We start from the raw sequence: 10,952 nt of genomic DNA, 5'->3' as shown, positions 1-10,952 counted from the left end.
GATGATACATGATTAGAAGTATGTGTAGTTTTTTCTCAAAGGAATGCTTCTCTTGTGGTTCCATTCCAGAAATATTTTATTACTGTTTTCTAAGTTGTCAAATGCTAACAAATATTACAGACATGCACCACTTAACAATGGGGATACATTCTGAGAACAGCATTGTCAGGTGATTTGGTCATTGAGCAAACATCATAAAGTGGTTACACAAACCTAGATGGTAGCCTACCACACATAAACCCATATGGTACAGCCTATTGCTCCTCGGCTATAAGTCTATGCAGCATGTTACTATAGTGAATACTGGAGGCAATTATCACACAATGGAATTTGTGTATATAAACGTATCTAAACATGGAAAAGTCATACTAAAAATATGGTATAAAGAATAAAAAGTGGTACAGCTGTAGAGGGCACTTACCATGAATGGAGCTTGCAGGACTGGAAGTTGCTCTGAGTGAGTTGGTGAGTGAGTGAGTGGTGAGTGACTGTGAAGGCCTAGAACATACTGTACACAGCTGTAGACTGTGAACACTGGACACTTAGGCTCCACTAAATATATAAAAACTATTTTTCTTCAATAATAAGTTAATCTTGGTTTACTGTAACTTCTACTTTATAAACTTAAATTTTTAAACGTTCAACTTTTGTAATAACACTTAGTTTAAAACAAACACATCATACAGCTGTACAAAAATATTTTCTTTATATTTTCATTCTGTAAGTTTGTTAAAAACTAAGACATAGCCACATTAGCCTAGGCCTACACAAGGTCAAGATCATCAATATCATTGTCTTTCACCTTCACATCCTGTCCCACTAGAAGGTCTTAAGGGACAATGACACTGTTAGAGCTGTCATCTCTTATGATAATGCCTTCTGGAACACCTCCTGAAGGACCTGCCTGAGGCTCTTTTTTGAGGAGGTGCCACTTTTTTTTCAGAAATATGTCCACGGTGGTTTGCTTTTTCATCATAGATTTGCTTGTAAGCAGATAATGAACCATGAACATTTCTCTTAATGAAAATCTTTCAGTGTTGAGGTCCATGTTTTCAAACTTTAAGGAGCATGTTGAAGTTTGTAAAAGCTGATTTTTCTTGGGGGTTCTTTATCTTCAGTTTTCTCTTGCCTCTTTCATCTGTGTGTTCCTGTTCTAATTACAACAACCCCTCATAGTTCCTCAGGAACCCCCTCTCAGAGCCCCTCAGTGTCACCCCCATCTACACCCACGTTAAAATTATTTGCCATCTCAGCCACAGCCTTGTGGATTTTTGCTGCCTCATCCTTGGCAAATCCTTTGAAGTCATGCACGAACCTCTTCAGTGTCTTCTTCCAGATGCCATCCATACACTCCTTGGTGACATCACCCCAAGCCCAAGCAAGGCTCTTGATGCAGTCACAGGTGCAGTAATCCTCCCAGAATTGCATCAGTGTCTTCTCAGTGTCTTCCTCGGTTGCAGCAATGGCCTGGGCAGAGGTCCTCAGGTAGTAGTCCTTCCAAGCTGCTACAACTTCTCAATCCATTGTTTGGATCATAGAGATGGTGTTTGGTGGGAGAAACACCACTTTGATAATGGGAAGAAGATCTCCATTAAAAGGAATATGTCCAGGAGCATTATCAACAATAAGTAAACTCTTGAAAGGTATGTTATCCTCCAAACAGAACTTCTCCATTTTGCTGCCATAGTAATTCAGGAGGCCATCTTGGGAGGGGAGCTGGGTCATTCGTGACTTCTTATTCCTGGGGTTCATGGGCACTGTGTGTCTACTGATACGCTTGAAGGCCCTGGGCTTCTCCCTGCCAGCTTCCAAAGGGTTTCAATTGGTAGCTTGCAACATCGCCCCAGGTTAGACTGATATCCTGTCCTTAAAAGCTTTGAAACCTGGCATTGACATGGCTTCCTTAGGAATGGAAGTCCTTTCAGGCATCCATTTCCAGAATAGGGAGGTTTCATCCACACGGACTATTTGCTCTGGCAAGTAATTTTACTCCAAAGCTTTTCTAGAGTTTCCAAATAATTCTTCAGCTGCCTGAAGAGCATCAGCACTCACAGACTCACCACTCACTTCCATTTCATGTAATGAATAATAATTCTTGAATTGTTTCAAGCATCCAGAGCTAACAGTAAGTATAACATTGCAAATAAACTTTGTGTTCTGGCTATAATCATCACTGTGCAGAGAGGGCTAATGCTTCTGGGTCTGGTCTTCAGGTCATTAGAAGTCCCTCCAGGTCTGATACAGGTCCTTCTCAAATTTTTGTTACTCGCTGCCTTCAATGAAAAGACCAAAGTTGGAGGCACCACACTTCCTAATCTCAGAATTTACTACAAAGCTACCATAATTGAAACTATGGTACTGGCATGACATATAGACCAGTGGAACAAAATCTAGAGCTCAGGAACAAACCCTCACATACATGGTCAAGTGATTTTCAAGAATGGGGAAAGTGGAAAACTGAAGGTAACGGAGTATTTCCTTCCATGTGTGTAGAGGCCAAGGCAGAGTCCTTGAGAGGGCACCATTCCCCCAGGGTGGTCAGCCCTGCGTGGCAGGGCTAATTTAGACTAATCTTGCCATAGAAAAGCAGTGTTTTGTTCCCTCTGAAATAGATATTTACTGTGGACACAGATTTGCCTTCCCTGCATGCAGTGCTTCTGTGAAAACTGCCCCACATGGACTCACAGATGTCTCAGGCACTGTCGTGGTATTCCCCACAGCATTGCTTCTGATGAAGGAACTCACTGACAGGAAATGAAGTGTGACAATGAGCAAACACTCACTCCTCCTTTCATGTTCCCACGATCCTGAAGCAGCTGCCTGGCAGCAGTAGAAGGGGCTTTGGAAGACAGAGTCAGTGTCCACGGGGTGGTGATACCACGCAGGACAGGGGCCATGCGCTCCAGGAGACTGTGTGTGCTCTAAATCAGCATCCATTACATGGCACTGATTTTCCTATAGCCAGAGTTCACGGGTCCAGGAATGGAAGGTGGAAATGGGAGTGACACCACTTGTATTACCACTATTACTCCTAGTGACCCACCATCAGAATTGTGGCTGCATGTCCCTGTGACTTTATGCTCTGCTGGTCCATCGTTTTTCATTCCTAAGGGAGTTGGGCTTCGACCAGGAGACATTTTGATTCCAATGAACTGGAAGTTAAGAGTGCCCCTGGTCACTTTGGTCCCCTCAGGCCTCTGCACCAACAGGCAAAGAATGGACTTTGTGTGATGGCTGGGGTGACTGGTCCTGTTGCCAAGTGGAATTGGTCTGCTTCTCCACAATGGAGGGAGGGAAGCCCGTGTCTGCAATTCAGAAGATTCCTTAGGGTACATCTTGATATTGCCACTATGCCCTGTAATTAATGTCAATGGCAAACTACAAGAAACCAATCCAGGCAGGACGACTAATGGCCCAGACCCTTCTGATTTTGGAAGTTAGGGTTTTGAAGGTTAGGGTCATTCAACTAGGCAAAGAACCACGACCAGCTGAGGTGCTTGCTGAGGACAAAGGTGAATATGAAATGGCTAATGGAAGAAGGTAGTTATAAATACCAACTATGAAAAGGGACCAGATGCAAACACGTGGATTTGTTATGAGCATTCTGTTTTGTATAAGTTTGAGGGCAATATATAAAATGTACATCAGTGTGGAAAAAAAGATGGGTGACTATAGACACTTGCTGCAAATGTGGGTCTCTTCTTACTGATGATCAGTGCACTGTTTCTGTCAGAAGACCAAAGTTGCAACACATCGTACCTCCTTTGTTGTACCCACAAGACATTAAATGTTGCTACATGCTGAGTCTGCTCTCGGAGTCCTCACCGTCCTGCAGGAGGAACGCTTCAGACACCAGGGCCTTCCTCCTTGCCCTGGACGAGCCGTGGGACCTGGCACTGTCTTTCTCTTTGGAGGGAAAGTGCAGCCTTACCTGTCTATCCTTTAGCAACTCACGTTCTTGGAGAGCTGTGCCCTGTCCAAAAGGGTCTTGCCACCAGGAAACAGGATTTATACTGACTATATTGAAAAGGTCTCCCTGGCAGAGCCCAGCCTGCTGTGTGTGTGGGTGACGTGCAGCTGTCAGGAGGGGGATAACCCAGAATGCCAAGCAACTCATTTGGCCCTCGCTTTTACAGGGTGTTTCCAGGGTGAGGTTCCACCTGCCAGGTGGTAACCCTTTAGCTCCTGATCATGGGGTGGGGACTCAGGGTGAGCTCAGAGCAGTGACTGTTTACCAACCAGATGGGAAGCATTTCAGTATTTTGGTAAGCCTGTGTTCATGAATGCCTGTGGCTCATCAGTTTAGTGGCACTCCCCTGCTGCACCCCTGCCCTTCTCATGCCTTATCTTTCGAAGTTCCCAGTGCACCCGAAAGTCCCAGCTGTGTCCCCGCACCTGATGCAAGGGCCCCATTTGAGCTGGTCTCAGGAGTGTCATCTGCCACAGGAAGTGCTCATTACCATCATCCATTTCACCCAGGAGGAAACCGAGCCCTGAAAGGTGAGGACAGTGACCTCATCACAGGCCTGCTTGGTAGTGGAGCTGGGATCCCAGCACCAGCTGTTCAACTCCCCAGGCCCACGCCCAGTCCGAAGCTCTGCTGAACCCCTGGATCCAGCCACTGCCGGCCACTCACTCGGCCCTGGTCCTGATGATGGCCAGGCCTTCTTGGCCTTGAAAAGCATTCTCATCTTGCTGGCCCAATGGTTTGGGAGCTCCAGCTGGCAGGACAGATGGTAGCTACGGGAGCGGGGGGCACCTATGAGATCCCAGGAGTCACCTCAGGCATCTCTGCCAGCACCTGCTGGAGTCCCGGTGCTCCAGGGGTCACCATACAACAAGGTCTGGGACTGACCAGGAAGCCACGTCTGCAGGTTCTCTGGAGCTGCCCATCAGAGAGAGTGGGTTCTGCCTTCACCTGGCTCCTCACACCTTACCTCCATCCTCGCTGAGCAGCTCCACGGCCTGGAACCAGGCTCCAAATTGTACTAGGCTCCAGGTTGTATTGATGTGCAGCCTCCTGGAGGAGCTGCATCTCCCTAATTACTTTGATTTTCTGAAACAGAGGGAAGGACAGGAAGGCCTGGGTTGGGGATGCCTCAGGATTTGAGGGTAAGGAGTGGGGTAGGGGGCCGGTTCCGGGTCTTAGCTTTCATGGGAAACTTCCTTCCCTCCAATTCCATCCAGGCCCTGTCTGTTCTAACAGCTGGGTGTAAATAACACCTCGTCCAGGAAGTTCCGCACCCACCCATTCCATGGGTTTCCCCACTCTGTGTATCAAAATCGCCCATTAAATGTAAAACCTAAGGGATAGGGCCAGAGAGGTCCTACCCAGGGGGACTGTCTTATTTCCAAACCCTCTCCTCCAGTAAGGAGGCCATAGCTGCTCACATCACTCATTTTCTGGAAGGCAGACTGCCAAAGTTCATCAGGAACAGCCCCCTTCCCCAATCACTAGCCCCCATTTCTTCTTCTTATATTGCACTACCGCCAGGGCCCACCAGCGGGCAGGCGCTCCCAGTAACAGGACTTGGACATGGGCGGGCTCTGGGAAGTGGGGACAGGGAGGCTGAGGCCAGAGAACTTCCAGCCCAAACCGTCTCTGATGACAGATGGGCAGACTGAGGCTGAGGTGTGCCTAGTATTGAGAGTTCAGCGCTCAGTGTGGGACTCTCAACTCCCAAATCTCAGGATCCTGCTCCTTTTTCCAAACTCCAGGTTCACTCACCTCCAGAGGATTCTCCATCAGTGTCCAGCAGCTGCAGGTAAGTGAGGAAAGTTCTGAGGAAGGGGACGACACCCAGTGCCGTCAGGGTGAGGGTGGTGATGAGCTCGGCTCTCAAGTGCCTCCACAGACCTTCCCCTGAGCCTCTCAACCTCAGCATCCTGCCCCCACCAACTCCACCCCAGGGCTCCCACATGGACCCTTAGCAGCCTCCCCTCTCTTCCAAGACACCAGAGCCCCTCCAGTCACCCCCCAGAGCTGGCTTTGGGCAAATCCCAGGTTAAGTGGTCCCTGTCCCTCCACCCCTCAAAACCATCCTGCACCCAGCTTTTCCAGGCCACCACCTGGTCATGTCCAATGGAGGCATTCCAGGCTCTGTGACACCAGGAGCAGGACTGGAGGAGGAAAACCCCATCTCTGGTGGAGGCCTCCAGCTGGGAGGGAGGAGCCCCCTCTCCTCTGACTCCTGGGCCCCTCCCCTACAGGCGCCGTCACCTGCTGCTACCTCTCCTGGGCTCCGTGGAGGTCCATCTCCAGGGTAGTCAAAGTGGATGCCACCCCCTACAGGATCAAGGACAAATCAGTGAGGCCATTCTCCCCGCCCACATGTCTCCCCAGGAGAGACTTCAAATCCTGGACATCTCGTCCAAGTCACCTGATACCTGAGTAGCTCCCAAGTCCAGCATGCTCTGATTCCAGGTCAATCCCAGCTCTACCACTCACTGGTGTGCGCGACTTGGACCTGCCCTGGCCTCCCTGAGCCTCTTTTTTTCATCTGGAAAGTGTGAGTAGAACTCCCCTGCCTGCAAGGGTCTCCTGAGGACACTGTCATCTGACTGTCATCACTGCTCTCCCCTCACCCTACGGGAGGAGCCGGCACAAAGCTCAGCACATGCTCACTTGAACCTCATCACCCCGCGAGGACTGAGCTCATCTCCCTCCACTTCCCGGGTGAGGAGACCGAGGCCCAGATGGGCAGGGAGTGGCTCAGGGGCCACAGAGGAGGGGCCGCCCTCCCTGCCAGCCAGAGTCCGTGTCCCCACTGCCGTCACCCACCTCCAGTCCCACCACTGACCCGGGTCATGTCCTCTGGGCTCTCGGTGGGTATCCAGCAGGCTGAACCATGGAGGGAGAGGGACAGGGACAGGGTGACTCAGGGGGCCTGGCCAAGTGGCTCCCGCCTGATCCAGCACCAGGGAGTCTCTTCCCTAGGCTGGACCCAGGGCCATGGCAAAGACTGCATCTCCCTGGAAGTCTCAGATGTCCCCTTGCACACCGCTCTTCCTTCATTCACTCAGGAAGGGGACCCTCTGAGTGTCATCTCTGACTGACAGGTAGGGCACCAGGTGGTAACATCTGCTTCCTCTTTGATGTGTAAACTTCAGTCAGGACGGATCTATTAGGCATCCCGCAGGTCCCCAGAAACTACTCATCGCCATCAGCGCCTTATGTCATTGTCCACTGGGCACCAAGAGCAAATCCCACCAGGACTGATTATCAGTGACCACAATAGGGCCAGAGTGGGGAGTCACAAAGAGCACACTTCTCTGTCCCTGGCTTGCATTTTGGACCCCTGGCGGGGCAGCCCTTGTGTCCCCCTGGCCAGTGGGATTCCACAGTGCCCATCCCTGGTGCAGCCAGCGTGCCCTCCCTGGGAGGTGCAGTGAAGACACAAGGAGCAGTGGGGACCTGGCGTCCTAAGGGCAGACTCGGCGGGTTTAGGAAGAAAGGACGCCCACCCACCCCACCCACCACCAGCCTGGAGGAACCTGAGAGCCAGCTGATGGACCAGCATGGAACAGAGACCTGCTGATTCTCCTGCTCCTCAGCGTCGTGGGACAGTCCCGTCATCACCACTGTATCCCATGACCGGGTTTCCTGTCCCCAGACTGCCACCACCTGCCCACAGACCACCCACATCCCTCTTGCTCTCAATCAGGACAAGGCAGACGGATTTTTCAGAGACCTCTAAGTGACAAACCAACCGAACCACGTCCTGCCTGGCCCCTCTCACCTCTCCCCTGTCCCTCCTTCCAGCTCTCCAGCTTCCACGTTACTTCCAAGAGCACATTACAGCTCATCCATATACAAAGAATTATACACCGTGACCAACTGGGATTTATTCCAGGGTTAACATTTCAAAATCCATTAATATAATAAATGAGATCAGTAAAGAGCAAAAATGGCAAGATCCTCTCAACAGACTCAAAGAAACGAATTCACAAAATCCAATACCTTTTCATGATGAAAACACTCAGCATACGCAGAATAGAAGGAAATTTCCAAACCTCATCGTGAGCATCTGTGGCAAACCCACAGCTAATATCATGTTTAATCTTGAAAGACTAAATACTTTTCCCTGAAGACAAAGAATAAAGGACATCTAGTCTTGTCACTATATTCAACAGTTTACTGGAGATTTTAGCTAGAACTGTCAGGCAAGAAAAGAAATAAAATGTATGCAGATTGGATAGGAAGATGCAAAATTATCTTTACTTCCAGATGAGGTACCTTGTATATAGAAAAGACTTAAAAAAAAGAAAAAAGAAAATAAAACTTTTGGAGACAAGAATTGAATTCAGCTAGGTTGTAGGATTCAAGATTAATATAAAAGTCAAGCATATTTCTATACACTTGCAATGAACAATCTGATAATGAAATTAAGAAAAGAAATGCATTTACAATATAATCAAAAGGAATAAATACTTAGTAAATTTAACAAAAAAGGTACAAAACCAATATTCTGAAAACTGCAAAACATGGTCAAAAGAAATTAATAGGGCAGCCTGGTGGCTCAGGTGGTTAGAGCTCCATGCTCCTAACTCCGAAGGCTGCCGGTTCGATTCCCACATGGGCCAGTGGGCTTTCAACCATAAGGTTGCCGGTTCAACTCCTCGAGTCCCGCAAGGGATGGTGGGCTCCATCCCCTGCAACTAAGATTGAACACGGTACCTTGAGCTGAGCTGCCGCTGAGCTCCCAGATTGCTCAGTTGGTTGGAGTGCGTCCTCTTAACCACAGGGTCGCCGGTTCAACTCCGCAAGGGATGGTGGGCTGTGCCCCCTGCAACTAGAAGCGGCAACTGGAGCTGAGCTGCGCCCTCCAAGAGTAAGACTGAAAGGACAACTTGAAGCTGAATGGCACCCTCCACAACTAAGATTGAAAGGACAACAACTTGACTTGGAAAAAAGGCCTGGAAGTACACACTGTTCCCCAATAAAGTCCTGTTAAAAAAAAAGGAAATTAATAAAAGTACAAATAAATGGGGAAAAATCCCAATATCATGGATCAGATGATTTAACATTGTTGAAATGGCATGACTCCATGAAATGTTCTAGACATTGAACACAATACATATCATGATCCCAGCTGTAATCTTTATAGAAATTGGCAAACTGTTTCATAAATGTGTATGGAATTACAAATGAACCAGAATTATCAAACTGTTGTTGAAAAAGAAAACAGAGCAGTAGGACTAACATTCATCGATTCCAAACATTGTACAAACCCAAGGGAATCAAGATAGTGTGGAACTGATACACGAATAGACAGATCTATGGAAGATATTCAGATTTGAGAAATAACCCCCTATAGCTACAGTCCACTGATATTTGAAAAAGGTACGAAGAATGGGGAAAGAATAAATTGGTTGTGGGTCAGCTGAATAATCACATGCAAAAATAACAGGCTGTACTGTTACTTGACACCACATACTATAATTTACCAAAAAGAATCAAAGACCTAAATTTAAGACAAAACTACAACAAAGTTAGATAAAATATAGAAAAAAATTCCTGACCTTGGATTTGGCAAAATGTTGTTAGATATGACACAAAAAGTAATAATGGACAAAACACGTAATTTAGACTTCATCAAAATAATGACTTTTGTGCTTCAAAAGACACCATCCAGAAAGTGAACACACCCGTTAAAACCCTCATGTGCTATTGCTGAGAATATAAAATTGTGTTGCTGGTATGGAAAACAGCATGGTGATTCATCTAAATATTAAGAATTGAGTTACCATCTGATCTAGCAATTCTATTTCTGGGTAAATATCCAAAAGAATTGAAAACCAGGACCCAAATAGATATATGTCTACTCTTGTTCATATTGCCATTATTTACAATAGCCAAAAGATGGAAGTAACCCAAGTGTTCATCAACAGATGAGTGGATCGAAAAGAATTGGCATGTCCACACAACAGAATATCATTCAGCTTTAAAAAGAAAGCAAATCCTAACATATGGAAGCATTTTAAGGACATTGTGGTTGTGACAGAGTCAGCAGGGACCGTTAAGGGCCAGCGACACGCGATCCTGCGAGGGGCCAGAGGGAGTTGAAAGGTCCACGCCAGTGCAGTAAAGCTGGGGGGAAGTTTCCAGGTACATCCCACATTTATATAACCATTTATTGTTTTGCTTACATTACTAAAAGTAGGAATCAATTGTCTTAAGGATATTTCAGTCATTTGTATTTCAAAGTTCCCTAGGGACTGATGCAAAAAGTGAACTCATTAAACTTCCTTCCAATGTAAAATGTACACCTGAGAATGTAATGAATACTTCTCACACCCTATAATTAGACAAAAGAATCTCTGAGCCCAGGCTAGGGCTGCCAGGGTTCCAACTTCCCACCAGAGCCAAGTGCTCTGGAATTCTTTCTCTTAGGACCAAATGAGTTGGGGTGGGGAAGGGATGGGTGGAAGGCTCAGTGCTTGCAAGGATCAAAGACTAAAATGGAGCCAGAATCTATTAAGGATGGTGCGGTCACATTGCAATGTCTGTGTTTGTAAACAAGGGTCACAGTTCTATGAATTGACTCAGCCTTACTTTACAGCCCAACCCTAGTCCCTAGAGACCATAAGACCCTCCTATTCCAATGTGGCCTGGCCTGAGCTACCTTCTTGTCTGTACTTACTTGCAACATCTGGAAACTAAATCAGGAATTCCCAGTGCACATCTGTGCCCGGGCTTTCACAAAGAGCTGGGGGGAAACACAGACAGTCCCAGGACTACAAAAAATTGTGTTTATGCAAATATACCAGGCTAGGTCTGGTACCGTTCATAGGCGGAAGCGGTTTCAGCAGAGCCAGAGTTCTCCCATCAGCTGTCATTCAGGTACGAAGGGGAGAGGCCTTAGGAACTGTCCAATCAAGAGCGCCGCTGGGCCAGGTGGGTGGGGCTATGCCCCGCACTGGCGTGGACCTTTCAACTCCCTCTGGCCCCT

Source organism: Rhinolophus ferrumequinum, chromosome 18, assembly GCF_004115265.2.
Source record: "Rhinolophus ferrumequinum isolate MPI-CBG mRhiFer1 chromosome 18, mRhiFer1_v1.p, whole genome shotgun sequence".
Lineage (NCBI taxonomy): Eukaryota > Metazoa > Chordata > Mammalia > Chiroptera > Rhinolophidae > Rhinolophus > Rhinolophus ferrumequinum.
This window is presented reverse-complemented; position numbering follows the sequence as displayed.